General features: G+C 44.4%; 1 pseudogene; it reads right to left on the bottom strand.

The window, feature by feature from the left end:
• Nucleotides 1–12,013: 12,013 nt before the first annotated feature.
• Nucleotides 12,014–13,490, bottom strand: LOC109785797 (DNA (cytosine-5)-methyltransferase DRM2-like; annotated as a pseudogene).
• Nucleotides 13,491–15,498: the final 2,008 nt, after the last annotated feature.

Genomic DNA, 15,498 nt, shown 5'->3' with positions numbered 1-15,498 from the left:
AACATTAGCAAAGGACATCCTACTACACATGCATGCTTGGCCCTCCATTGTATTTGCTATTGTGTCCGAGCAAAAATGTGATGCTTCCTAAAAAGAACTATTACACACTTTCTCGATATGTTACCATCCACGCATGGAAACGTGATAACAAAGTCACATGACTTATTCATGTACACATGATGCAATCTCCATTGAAGTAGAGTATGAAGTAGAATAAAACATCATACCTAAGGTTCGTATATAGGTGTAGGATCAACAAGCTTCAATATCCACAAGATGCAACATGCGCAGGTGCCATTATGGTCAGTGTCATTGGTAAGATGTGTCTAAGATGATGAACATGCATGGCAACTAATTATGTGAAGTCTTGCTTTCTGGCCAATTCCACGAGCCATATGGAGGAAAGAATACAAACAATTAACGTCAGAAAAGAGAGAAAAGTATATTGTTTGGAGTTTGATTGTCTTGAGTGCGTTCATGTCACTTGCTACATCAGTGCGTTACCCTCGGTAGTGATGTAACACATGCCATGTAGCCATGTGTGGTACATGAGGATGCTATGGGACTCGGTTGTTCAGAGTGAGTGGAGCTAAAAAAGTCCTATCCTACCCACACAACAATAGTTTAATATTCTCTTGGCTCGACAAACATGTTTGTTTGGTCTTGAGTCGTCATAGCTAGCAACTTCCTGCATTTTTATGTTTCTCTTGGTAGCAACATAACTAAGGCCGCATAGCTATTGGCGGTACATGAGTGTGCTTTGCAAACTAGCTGTCAAGAGCACGTACAAATGAAATGCCCCCTCTTGTCCAGTGTCCGGATTCTCGAGTGGTCTCTTGGCCAAGGTGTTGGGACAAAGAGGCATTTAGGATAGGATGATGTGATGTTTAGTGTGGAGAGCGAACTATTTCCCCCAACAACTCTGAGAGGGTAGCCCGAAGATGGTCGACCCTCGAGCAAGAAAGTTGAACCATTAGAAAGCTACAAATTTGATGTCAATCACATAATTTACGTCAAATTGAGAAGGTGAGAGGGAAACATAATATGTGGCATTCCACATTTCAAATCAAGCAAGTAAGAGCCGAAACAACAATAGTGCCATGCCAGCTCTATCGAAGAATATGTTAAAGAAGAGGACGTCACAAGCACAAGTCAATCCTACCAACTCAGCATGCATTCTAGGAACAATTGGTGGGAGCAAAGAGGCTATTATTCGGCATTTTCAATGTCAGCAAAGAAAATAAAAAAACATTACATCATGTTAGTTTGATTTTTACCCAGTTCATCGGTATGTATTACTTTTAGTATGTGCTGAAAAGAGAGATTATCTCATAGAAGTATTATAAATCATCCATATAATAGGCAATTTACATGAAATCGAGCGAGTGAGTGGGAAACAAAAAAGGCATTCTCGTAATTCCAAGTCCAGTACATGTGAGCCGAGGGACTAGCAACATTTTCATGCTTCCTGTAATTAAGCACATTTGACCAGGAAAGATGACAATGACTGCGCAAGACCATGAACCAAATCGTCATGTACCCACCATGAATGTTGATTCCAAAAAAATGTAAATCCAACCTACATGGGACGACCATGCTTAGAACCCTGCCATATGCCATCGGCACATTAGTTGGTTGTACCTGAAAATGGTGGTGTTTACACGACATTCCCTTCTTCAAGGCATTGGGTTGCAATTTGCTCGGACTTGATCTTTGGGGTGAAAACCCTGGATCTGGCCTTCAGTGATTGGATCTAACAATGTCGACATGAGACGTAGTTCCCTTTCCAGAGGCACCACCATTGAAGAACCTCCCTTCAGTTCCAATGGAGTCAGAGGCGGCGGTTGGTGTTGTTGCATGTTGATGCTTGCTACCGTCACTTTGACATGACATTTTGGAGTCATGCTTTTCTTTCCTCTTTTTATATTTTAATAATTTGTGTCTATAGATTATTGATCTCTTGACTAGCTATGTCTTTATATGATATATATTTTTACCTTACTAGGATAACATGACATGCTGACTAGATGGTCAACACGGTCAAACTCATCTGACTCATGGGAAACTAGCACCGGGCCGAGGGCAGGGTTGGATTGGATCCTGAACGGTTCGGGGAGTTGGGGGTTGAATCTTCGCCGGTTTTACAGATGGGGGTTGAATCTTAGACAAACCAAAGAGTTTAGGGATGAATTTCCTCAAAAAAGAGTTTAGGGATGAAAGTGGACTTCTCACTTTTGGGCAAAGCGACTGATCTTATTTGGTATGATCCTGATGCATGCTCAAAGTGAGAAAATGCGAACAAGGGCTAGTAATCTCTTTTGCATCCCACGGTGTGGCACACAGATTAAAGAATGTCTTGTTTTTTAGAGAAACATATTGAAGAATTAACTAGACAGCCAACGCAACGTCAAGTCTGGTGGAAATCCCAATGCTCAACTCCCCCAAACTCCACGCCGCCAAGAAATGGCCCTCGAAGAATGCAGAATGCTAGAGGAGATCAAGCGCTGGTTGATGTCCAACGAAGACTGCCCGCCGGAGTAGTGACCGATGATGACGTGCATCCGGCTGGGGTTCTTTGCCGATATAATTGAAGAACTGTGAGGACAGTACCAGGGACATGCCAAGGCGGCAAAGGGGTTCTTGGCCTTCGATCTTGACAACGGCTAAGAAGGTGTTGACACAGTGGAGGATGATGATGGAAGATTCAAGTACATTACACACTGGAGGAGTTGCTCGGCAACGACAAAGAAATGAACGCTTCATGCATTGCACCAGTGCCGGCGCTGATCTCGCGTGAAAGTCGATTATTACACGTGAGGGCCCATTCTTTTTTTCGAGAACTGTGAGGGCATGTTCTATACGTGTGTGACGAAGAAGCGCAAGGTTTGCATCCAGAAGATGATGCAGGATCTAGTTCTAGTGTCTGTGACAACGGCACAATGCAATCACGAAGGGGCCTCTGTTGAAGATTGTTAGAAATATGCCCTAGAGGCAATAATAAATTGGTTATTATTATATTTCCTTGTTCATGATAATCGTTTATTATCCATGCTAAAATTGTATTGATAGGAAACTCAGATACATGTGTGGATACATAGACAACACCATGTCCCTAGTAAGCCTCTAGTTGACTAGCTCGTTGATCAATAGATGGTTACGGTTTCCTGACCATGGACATTGGATGTCGTTGATAACAGGATCACATCATTAGGAGAATGATGTGATGGACAAGACCCAATCCTAAGCCTAGCACAAGATCGTGTAGTTCGTTTGCTAAGAGCTTTTCTAATGTCAAGTATCATTTCCTTAGACCATGAGATTGTGCAACTCCCGGATACCGTAGGAATGCTTTGGGTGTACCAAACGTCACAACGTAACTGGGTGGCTATAAAGGTGCACTACAGGTATCTCCGAAAGTGTCTGTTGGGTTGGCACGAATCGAGACTGGGATTTGTCACTCCGTGTAAACGGAGAGGTATCTCTGGGCCCACTCGGTAGGACATCATCATTATGTGCACAATGTGACCAAGGAGTTGATCACGGGATGATGTGTTACGGAACGAGTAAAGAGACTTGCCGGTAACGAGATTGAACTAGGTATCGGGATACCCACGATCGAATCTCGGGCAAGTACTATACCGGTAGACAAAGGGAATTGTATACGGGATTGATTGAATCCCCGACATCGTGGTTCATCCGATGAGATCATCGTGGAACATGTGGGAGCCAACATGGGTATCCAGATCCTGCTGTTGGTTATTGGCCGGAGAACGTCTCGGTCATGTCTGCATGGTTCCCGAACCCGTAGGGTCTACACACTTAAGGTTCGATGACGCTAGGGTTATAGGGAATAGACATACGTGGTTACCGAATGTTGTTCGGAGTCCCAGATGAGATCCCGGACGTCACGAGGAGTTCCGGAATGGTCCGGAGGTAAAGATTTATATATGGGAAGTCCTGTTTTGGTCACCAGAAAAGTTTCGGGTGCTATCGGTAACGTACCGGGACCACCGGGAGGGTCCCGGGGGTCCACCAGGTGGGGCCACCGGCCCCAGAGGGCTGCGTGGGCCAAGTGTGGTAAGGGACCAGCCCCTAGGTGGTCTGGTGCGCCTCCCACAAGGGGCCCAAGGCGCAGGGAAGGGGGAAACCCTAGGCTCAGATGGGCCTAAGGCCCACCTAGTGGTGCGCCCCCCTCTCTCCCCCCTTGGCCGCCCCTCCAAGTCCCATCTAGGGCTGGCCGCACCCCTTGGGGGGGAACCCTAGATGGGGGCGCAGCCCCTCCCCCTCCCCTATATATAGTGGGGGTTTTGGGGCTGCCATAGATGGGTCTCCCTCTCTCTTGGCGCAGCCCTACCCCTCTTCCTCCTCGTCTCTCGCAGTGCTTGGCGAAGCCCTGCTAGAGTGCCATGCTCCTCCATCACCACCATGCCGTTGTGCTTCTGCTGGACGGAGTCTTCCCCAACCTCTCCCTCTCTCCTTGCTGGATCAAGGCGTGGGAGACGTCACCGGGCTGCACGTGTGTTGAACGCGGAGGCGCCATGGTACGGCGCTTAGATCGGAATCAACCGCGATCTGAATCGCTACGAGTACGACTCCTTCATCCGCGTTCTTGCAACGCTTCCGCTTAGCGATCTACAATGGTATGTAGATGCACTCCCCTTCCCCTCGGTGCTAGATTACTCCATAGATTGATCTTGGTGATGCGTAGAAAATTTTGAATTTCTGCTACGTTCCCCAACAGTGGCATGATGAGCTAGGTCTATGCGTAGTTTCTATGCACGAGTAGAACACAAAGTAGTTGTGGGCGTCGATTTTGTAAATTTACTTGCCGTTACTAGTCTTATCTTGATTCGGCGGCATCGTGGGATGAAGCGGCCCGGACCGACCTTACACGTACACTTACGTGAGACAGGTTCCACCGACTGACATGCACTAGTTGCATAAGGTGGCTAGCGGGTGTCTGTCTCTCCCACTTTAGTCGAATCAGATTCGATGAAAAGGGTCCTTATGAAGGGTAAATATAAATTGGCATATCACCGTTGTGGCTTTTGCGTAGGTAAGAAACGTTCTTGCTAGAATCCGATAGCAGCCACGTAAAACATGCAACAACAATTAGAGGACGTCTAACTTGTTTTTGCAGGGTATGCTATGTGATGTGATATGGCCAAAAGGATGTGATGAATGATATATGTGATGTATGAGATTGATCATGTTCTTGTAATAGGAATCACGACTTGCATGTCGATGAGTATGACAACCGGCAGGAGCCATAGGAGTTGTCTTAATTTATTGTATGACCTGCGTGTCAATGAAAAACGCCATGTAATTACTTTTCTTTATTGCTAACCGTTAGCCATAGTAGTAGAAGTAATAGTTGGCGAGACAACTTCATGAAGACACGATGATGGAGATCATGATGATGGAGATCATGGTGTCATGCCGGTGACGAAGGTGATCATGCCGCGCCTCGAAGATGGAGATCAAAAGGCGCAAGATGATATTGGCCATATCATGTCACTTTATGATTTGCATGTGATGTTTGTCATGTTTACATCTTATTTGCTTAGAACGACGGTAGCATAAATAAGATGATCCCTCACGAAAATTTCAAGAGACGTGTTCCCCCTAACTGTGCACCGTTGCGAAGGTTCGTTGTTTCGAAGCACCACGTGATGATCGGGTGTGATAGATTCTAACGTTCGCATACAACGGGTGTAAGCCAGATTTACACATGCGAAACACTTAGGTTGACTTGACGAGCCTAGCATGTACAGACATGGCCTCGGAACACAAGAGACCGAAAGGTCGAACATGAGTCGTATAGTAGATACAATCAACATGGAGATGTTCACCGATGATGACTAGTCCGTCTCACGTGATGATCGGACACGGCCTAGTTGACTCGGATCATGTATCACTTAGATGACTAGAGGGATGTCTATCTGAGTGGGAGTTCATTAAATAATTAGATGAACTTAATTATCATGAACATAGTCAAAAGGTCTTTGCAAATTATGTCGTGGCTTACGCTTTAGTTCTACTGTTCAAGATATGTTCCTAGAGAAAAATTTAGTTGAAAGTTGATAGTAGCAATTATGCGGACTGGGTCCGTAAACTGAGGATTGTTCTCATTGCTGCACAGAAGGCTTATGTCCTTAATGCACCGCTCGGTGTGCTGAACCTCGAGCGTCGTTTGTGGATGTTGCGAACATCTGACATACACATTTTGATGACTACGTGATAGTTCAGTGCGTAATGTTGAACGGTTTAGAATTGAGGCACCGAAGACATTTTGAAACGTCGCGGAACATATGAGATGTTCCAAGAGCTGAAATTGGGATTTTAGGCTCGTGCCCACGTCAAGAGGTATGAGACCTCTGACAAGTTTCTTAAGCCTACAAACTAAGGGAGAAAAGCTCAACCGTTGAGCATATGCTCAGATTGTCTGAGTACTACAATCGCTTGAATCGAGTGGGAGTTAATCTTCCAGATGAGATAGTGATGGTTCTCCAAAGTCACTGCCACCAAGCTACTAGAGCTTCGTGATGAACTATAACAAATCAGGGATAGATATGATGATCCTTGAGCTATTCGCGATGTTTGACACCACGAAAGTAGAAATCAAGTAGGAGCATCAATTGTTGATGGTTAGTAAAACCACTAGTTTCAAGAAGGGCAAGGGAAAGAAGGGATACTTCATGAAACGGCAAATCAGTTGCTGCTCTAGTGAAGAAACCCAAGGTTGAACCCAAACCCGAGACTAAATGCTTCTGTAATGAGGGGAACGGTCACTGGAGCAGAACTACCCTAGATACTTGGTAGATGAGAAGGTAGGCAAGGTCGACAGAAGTATATTGGATATACATTATATTAATGTGTACTTTACTAGTACTCCTAGTAGCACCAGGGTATTAGATACCGGTTCGGTTGCTAAGTGTTGGTAACTCGAAATAAAAGGCTACATAAACGGAGACTAGCTAAAGGTGAGATGACGATATGTTTTGGAAGTGTTTCCAAGGTTGATGTGATCAAGCATCGCATGCTCCCTCTACCATCGAGATTGGTGTTAAACCTAAATAATTGTTATTTGGTGTTTGCGTTGAGCATAGACATGATTGGATTATGTTTATCGCAATACGGTTATTCATTTAAGGAGAATATTGGTTACTCTGTCTATTTGAATAATACCTTCAATGGTCTTGCACCTAAAATGAATGGTTTATTGAATCTCGATCGTAGTGATACACATGTTCATGCCAAAAGATATAAGATAGTAATGATAGTACCACATACTTGTGGCACAGCCACTTGAGTCATATTGGTATAAAACGCATGAAGAAGCTCCATGTTGATGGATCTTTGGACTCACTCATTTTTGAAAAGATTGAGATATGCGAACCATGTCTATTAGTATATATGCATGAAAAAAGTCCATACAGATGGATCGTTTGGACTCACTTGATTTTGAATCACTTGAGACATGCAAATCATACCACATGGGCAAGATGACTGAAAGGCCTCGTTTTCAGTAAGATGGAACAAGAAAGCAACTTGTTGGAAGTAATACATTTTGATGTGTGCAGTCCAATGAGTGCTGAGGCATGCAGTGGATATCGTTATGTTCTTGCTTCACAGATGATTTGAGTAGATGCTGAGTATATTTACTTGATGAAACACAAGTCTGAATTATTGAAAGGTTCAAGTAATTTCAGAGTGAAGTTGAAGATCGTCGTGACAAGAGGATAAAATGTCTGTGATATGATCATAGAGATGAATATCTGAGTTACGAGTTTGCCACACAATTAAGAAATTGTGGAAATTGTTTCACGACTAATACCGCCTGGAACACCATAGTGTGATGGTGTGTCCGAACATCATAACTGCACCCTATTGGATATGGTGCATACCATGATGTCTCTTATCGAACTACACTATCGTTTATGGGTTAGGCATTAGAGACAACCGCATTCACTTTAAATAGGGCACCACGCAATTCCGTTGAGACGACACCGTATGAACTATGGTTTAGAGAAACCTAAGCTGTCGTTTCTTAAAAGTTTGGGGCTGCGACGCTTATGTGGAAAAGTTTCAGGCTGATAAGCTCGAACCCAAAGCGGATAAATGCATCTTCATAGAATACCCAAAACAGTTGGGTATACCTCCTATTTCAGATCCGGAAGCAAAGTGATTGTTTCTAGAAACAGGTCCTTTCTCGAGGAAAAGTTTCTCTCGAAAGAATTGAGTGGAGACTTGATGAGGTTATTGAACCATGACTTCAACTAGTGTGTAGCAGGGCACAGGAAGTTGTTCCTGTGGCACCTACACCAATTGAAGTGGAAGCTTATGATAGTGATCATGAAACTTCGGATCAAGTCACTACCAAACCTCGTAGGACGACAAGGATGCATGCTACTTCAGAGTGGTACGTAATCCTGTCTTGGGAGTCATGTTGCTAGACAACAATGAACCTATGAGCTATGGAGAAGCGATGGTGGGCCCAGATTCCGACAAATGGCTCGAGGCCATAAAATCCGAGAGAGGATCCATGTATAAAAACAAAGTATAGACTTTGGAAGAACTACTTGATGGTCGTAAGGCTGTTGGGTGCAGATGGATTTTAAAAGGAAGACAGACAATGATGGTAAGTGTCACAATTAAGAAAGCTCGACTTGTCGTTCAGATGTTTTCCGGCAAGTTCAAGGAGTTGACTGCGATGAGACTTTCTCACTCGTAGCGATGCTAAGAGTCTGTTGGAATTATATTAGCAGTTACTGCATCATTTATGAAATCTTGCAGATAGGATGTCAAAACATTGTTTCCTCGACGATTTTCTTGAGGAAAGGTTGTATGTGATACAACCAGAAGGTTTTGTCAATCCTGAAAGATGCTAACAAGTATGCAAAGCTCCAGCAATCCTTCTAAGGATTGGAGTAAGCATCTCAGAGTTGGAATGTACGCTTTGATGAGATGATCAAAGATTTTGGGTTTGTACAAAGTTTATGAGAAACTTGTATTTCCAAAGAAGTGAGTGGGAGCACTATAGAATTTCTGTTGAGTATATGTTGTTGACACATTGTTGATCAGAAGTGATGTAGAATTTCTGGAAAACATACAGGGTCATTTGAAAAGTGTTTTTCAATACAAAACCTGGATTAAGCTACTTGAACATTGAGCATCAAGATCTATAAGGATAGATCGAAAACGCTTAATAGTACTTTCAAATGAATGCATACCGTGACAGGATTTTGAAGGAGTTCAAAATAGATCAGCAAAGAAGGAGTTCTTGGCTGTGTTACAAGGTGTGAGTATTGAGTAAGACTCAAGACCTGACCACGGCAGAAGAGAGAGAAAGGACGAAGGTCGTCCCCTATGCTTTAGATGTAGGCTCTACAGTATGCTATGCTGTGTGCCGCACCTGTAGTGTGCCTTGCCATGAATTAGTCAAGGGGTACAAGAGTGATCCAGGAATGGATCACATGACAGCGGTTGAACTTATCCCTAGTAACTAGTGGACTAAGGAATTTTCTCGATTATGGAGGTGGTAAAAGAGTTCGTCATAAAGGGTTACGTCGATGCAAACTTTGACACTAATCCGGATGACTCTGAGTAGTAAACCGGATTCGTATAGTAGAGTAGTTATTTGGAATAGCTCCAAGTAGCGCGTGGTAGCTGCATCTACAAGGAATTGTATACGGGATTGATTGAATCCCCGACATCGTGGTTCATCCGATGAGATCATCGTGGAACATGTGGGAGCCAATATGGGTATCCAGATCCCGCTATTGGTTATTGGCCGGAGAGGTGTCTCGGTCATGTCTGCATGGTTCCCGAACCCATAGGGTCTACACACTTAAGGTTCGGTGACGCTAGAGTTGTTATGGGAAATAGTATGTGGTTACCGAAGGTTGTTCAGAGTCCCGGATGAGATCCCGGACATCACGAGGAGTTCCGGAATGGTCCGGCGGTGAAGATCGATATATTGGACGAAGGGTATTGGAGTCCGGAAGTGTTCCGGGGGTACCAGGCTATGGCCAGCATGACCGAAAGGTGTTTCGGGAGCCCCGGCAAGTGTTGGAGGGCCCCATGGGCCAAAGGGGAAGGGGCAAACCATCCCACTAAGGGGTGGTGCGCCCCCCCACACCCTTTCCCACGTTACTTGGGGAGGTGGGGCGACTCCACCTGGCTTGGGAGGCAAGCCTCCACCTGCTTGGCTTGGGGGGCAAGTCTCCCTAGGATTTTCCCTAGGGAGATCCAATCTGCTTGGCCGCCGCCCCCTAGGGGAAACCCTAGGGCGCCTCCCCCTCTCCCCTTGCCCCTATATATAGTGGAGGGGTGGGAGGGCAGCCGCACCTCTTCCCTGGCGCAGCCCTCCCTCCTCATACACCTCCTCCTCCTCCGTAGTGTTTAGCGAAGCTCTGCAGGAGAACCACGAGCTCCATTGCCACCACACCGTCGTGCTGCTGGAGTTCTCCCTCAACTTCTCCTCTCCCCTTGCTGGATCAAGAAGCAGGAGACGTCCCCGGGCTGTACGTGTGTTGAACGCAGAGGCGCCGTCCGTTCGGCGCTAGATCGGATCTTCCGCGATTTGAATCGCTGCGAGTACGACTCCATCAACCGCATTCTTGTAACGCTTCCGCTTAGCGATCTTCAAGGGTATGCAGATGCACTCACTCTCTCTTGTTGCTAGCATCTCCTAGATTGATCTTGGTGACACGTAGGAAAATTTTGAATTATTGCTACGTTCCCCAACAGCCACTGGTGGCCCGAATCAGGGCGGGGCGGCGCCAGAGAAGGGCGGGGGTGGGGCGCTGGGAGCTCGCGCGACCATGCCGAGGACCGCGCGTGCAGCCGCGCGCGGTGCCGGGCTCAATCGGTGACGGGCAGGCGCTCCAGGGAGCGCGCGGTTGGGGCGGGTGGCACAGGACTCCTCCACGACATGCGTGGCCGGGAACGAGTGGCGCCGTGGTGAGGCGGGGTGCGAGGCGGGCGGCGCCGGCGCGAGCCGGGGCACCGGGGCGAGGCACGCCGGGGCCGGAGACGGACTCTGCCGGGACGGGAGGAGAAAGAAAAAAAGGGCTATAGTGGGATACAATTTTATTTACGGGGTCTTGCTCTGGCCAGGGCAATTTCACACCCTAAAAACGGTTTACAGCGCCCCTTATATGCGTTTTTAAGGGTCAATTTATAAAGGGCCTGCTAGAGATTATCTTACATTTTGGGCAAAGTATTCTTAAATTTTGCATATACCACCAGGGTAATTTTGCAATTTAGACCAAGTTTGAGTTTCCTTAGGCCAGTTTTTTTGAAGAAACTTTTTTGAGGGGCGCGACTATGTGCCGCTTATTAAGACGCCTTGGCATGGCTCGCTTGGAGGGAACCCAAACAGGGCCGACCCAGTAACAACAAGCTGCATCACGCTGACTGACGTCATGAGTGATTTTTCTGTCATTCCTTCGCGTTTTTGTTTCATTTAATTAATTTTGTTTATATTCATAATATTAAAAATATCAATATTACAGAATCACTTTACATAGAAATTTTAAAAATCTTAATCTTGTATTTGAAAAATATTAATCTTGTATTTGAAAATGTTAAACATTCCATAGAAAATATTTCTGGTGTATACGAAAATTATCATGTGAATAGAAAAAGAGTAAGTGTTAATCATGTGTACCAAAAATGTTAATCTTGTGTATGAATTTTTTTAATCATGTGCATGAAAAATTAATGTAAAAATCAAAATGTCTCACAATTCAAGAAAATGTACGTGGCACTTCAAAACTATTTATAGAATGCAAAGAAATATTTGTGCAGTAAAACAGAAATGCACTGTACATTCAAAAAAATGTATGTCACATTTTAAGATATATTGAAAAGTTACAAAAATGTATTCGTCACATTTTCAAAAATTGTTTATACAATGTAAAAAATTGTTTGCACAATTTAAAAAGCAATATAATTAAAAAAATCAACATGTAATGAATTTTTCCTAACACGAATTACAAAAATACATTCAAAACAAAGCAGATTGCTCGCCCTCCAAGCCATCACGGTTGTATCTGTTGCACCAGGCAAGATTGTTACATGGGCTGCCCCCAATCACCAAGTCGAAGCCGCCAAATCTACTAACAAATAATAAAATCCTATCATCGGTAAGAGATTTCACGTCATCAATCTCAATGAGCGTGCCTGTCTGAGTCTGATCCCACCAACCCTTAAAAATCCTCTTATTAGCTTTTCTTATCTCTACAGAGACCATTGCCTTCATGTGGATGCCCAGCCTGTGCAAAGCTACCTCTCCTCCTCCAATACCGGTGAATAAGGACAACACATTAACACCATTGGGAAACATGACCTTCAAAACGGACAAGTGGTAAGCAACTGTATCAACTTGAAATGTGTTGCCGAGACACTTGTATCTCTCCGTGATGCCTAGTCCCCTTGTGTGATCCTTTGGGAAACCGAGTAGATATTCCATCTCTTGAGGCTCCAATGGAGCAACCTTGTTCTTTCCAATCCAGACAAGATTCCCTTTTCTACACTCATTCATGACATATTTTTGAACACTTCGAGTCGGTGGACTGTCCGAGCTTGCAAGAGCACACCCGATCCGTTCTGTCAGCTTCGCACTTGCAACATTTGTTTGCAAGCAATTGAGATGTGTTCTCAGGTCCCATGAAGGCCACCACTTCTTGTAATGAGGGAATGCCTCAAATATGGTCTTTGGAGGCATAGGAAGAATAGGTGATCTATTCTCAATTGGCAAATTATGGATGTAGCCTCTTTTCCTTGCAGTTGCACACAAATGCTTAGAATCCACAAACTCAGGTTGAATGTCATAAAGAAATCTTGAAATGGTCACTCATACGCCTTTGGGAGCATGGGCCACATTTTCATAGTAGAAAAAGGGTGGTCCACTATCTTGTTTAGGAAGTATTCTAGTAATTGATGGTTGCGAATTACCTGGCAAATTAAACCCAACCATTGGATTTGGGAGAGGCATTGGTTCATCATGGCTACCATCCAAGGAGGGTTGATTTCCCTGTGCTGTACCTCCATACCGGTTCCTCTTTTTCTTGCTCTCTTCCATCAATCTTGCTTTCTTTCTCCCTCCAAATGAATGGAAGCACTGATCTGTGACCTGCCAAATTTATAGATATTGCAGTGTCGTTACATCAAATTAGAAGAGCGTAAGTGTTTTCATATACAAATAACAACAAAACAATAGGTACCTGATGGTCAGATAAGTTTCTAGAATGACTATCTTCTGTAATTCGTGATGCACTTATCGAATCAACTAATTCACATAGATCAACATCCATACCTAAGAAATTTAAACAACAATATATAGCATAAGATGCCTTTCTTGGAAAAATGAAGGCAACAATTTCAAAATGAGTCATACCACATCTTGTAATAGCCATATTTGCTTCATCTTTAGAAAAGCCCATGTCTACTAATAATTTGATCTTCTCGTCCTTCTCTGACATCCCCCGTAGAAACTACACAAAAGTACAACAAAAACTAAGATTAGAAAACACATGCTATATTTTACTGACTTCTCAATGTCAAATAAGTGACTGCTAATAGGGAAATACGATTACATAGTGACACATATAGGGACGGAGAAAATAAGGGGGCCCTGCAACTAATGAGTGATCAACAAATTCATAGCCCAAACTACCTAAGAAACAAGAAATAGAAAACTAACCGAGAACTAAATCAATGAAGTAATTTAGGACTCAACTTCTTATTCTCTGATACTATTTGAGAATGACTTCATTACGAGAGTTACTATATGCATTAACAAATGCTTCCCAATTTATGCTTGAAACAACTACCTACAGTACTAGTTGTGCTGGACTGGAATAAAGTGAAGGTACATGTCTAACTTTGTTGTTTCATATAATGGTACTCTGTGCAAGATGCATAATAGTGGTGAAACACATTCATCTGGTTTCTTCATGTTGCTTTCGTGGTAGAAAGATAAAAACGGATGGATGATGAGGCAAATGCATGTGTACGTCTTCAGGAAGACATTGTGATATTCCCATCCACCCTATTTCAGGTTCATCACCTGCTAGCAATAAAGAAATATCTTTTTGCTGAGCAGGTGTAAATGTGTAAAAGATAATAAACACTCTCTACCGTTTTTAGGCATTACATATATCTAGCCATGAATAGGAGATTTGGAGTGAACAATAGGATATTCTCTTCGCAAAGTTTATTTGCATAACTAATAGGAAATTTTGCTATCACATCATAAATTAGTAACATCATATATGCATTTCCCACTCTTCTTGAGGCTATTTATGGAGGGATGTTTGTTGCTACTAATGCGATATGTAATAAACGTTTCTAGTATTATCTTCATTTTGTGTAACTAAAATTCAAAATAAGAATCTTGAACAATGTGGTTTAGTTCTTTAAGAGCTTGTTCTTACTAAGGTACATGCTAGTTTCCAAGCCTCCTTAGATTCTATGGAAATGTGATGAGCTGGGTCGCAACACAAACTTTACTCCAGCGCATGATAGAATTATTTAAGTCCAACTATATTCTTGCTTCTTTCTTTAGAACTCGGTCTTCAAGCTTAGCTTCTATTTCTCCTGAACTCTTTTTAGCTAAGTGTTGGGGATATGACTATCAGGTATGACCCGCCCAGGAGGGGCCGGGTCATCCCAATGGCGGTTCATCTCAAATAAATCCCAAGATCAGGTTAACAATGGCGGTTCACAGATAGGCTTAGTAGAGGGCCCAAAACCGAAGGCGGCTTATGGCCCACAGACATAAACCGCCATGTATGTAAACTTGTATTGTAAGGCATGTAGAAAAGGTCACCGAGCCGGACACGTTGTATGAGCCGGCCGGGACTCTGTAGACCGCAGGGCGTCAGCCCGTGTATATAAGGGGATGACCCGGCGGCGGTTTAGGACAAGAAAGAACATATCGAGAGCCAGGCCAAGCGTATTCGCTCCCTGGTCATCGAAACCCTAGCAATACCACCTCAAACTGGATTAGGCTTTTACCTTCACCGCAAGGGGCCGAACCAGTATAGCCTCCTCGCGTCCTTTGTCCCGTTTAACCCCTTTAAGCTAACCTTGTCGCAATGGCTCTGCAACTAAGTCCTTCCATGAGGACATCTACCGTGTTAAGTCCACGATAGTTGGCACCCACCATGGGGCCAGCGCACGGTGGTTTCGAGTTCTTAAAGGGCAACTTTGAAGGGATCAAGGCATATGCCGTAGGCCGGATGACTAAGAGTCATCGCGGCAAGCTCTACATCGATGACGCAGGCTGGGGCCCCGAGGCCGGCTCAATCGATTATGGGTACCGGGTCCCCTTCGGCGGAATCCACGTCTTCATCGGCAGGATCGGCGAACCGGGCCCTGAGCCGGATATCTGCACCGACCTTGTCGAGACGGCTCAGCGTGCGAGACCCGCCCGGGTTCAGCCTGCCATGAAGCGTGCCTTCGTGGGAGTCATCCAGGGAGCGGAAT

The sequence above is a fragment of the Aegilops tauschii genome, chromosome 3, assembly GCF_002575655.3.
Source record: "Aegilops tauschii subsp. strangulata cultivar AL8/78 chromosome 3, Aet v6.0, whole genome shotgun sequence".
NCBI lineage: Eukaryota > Viridiplantae > Streptophyta > Magnoliopsida > Poales > Poaceae > Aegilops > Aegilops tauschii.
This window is presented reverse-complemented; position numbering and strand designations above follow the sequence as displayed.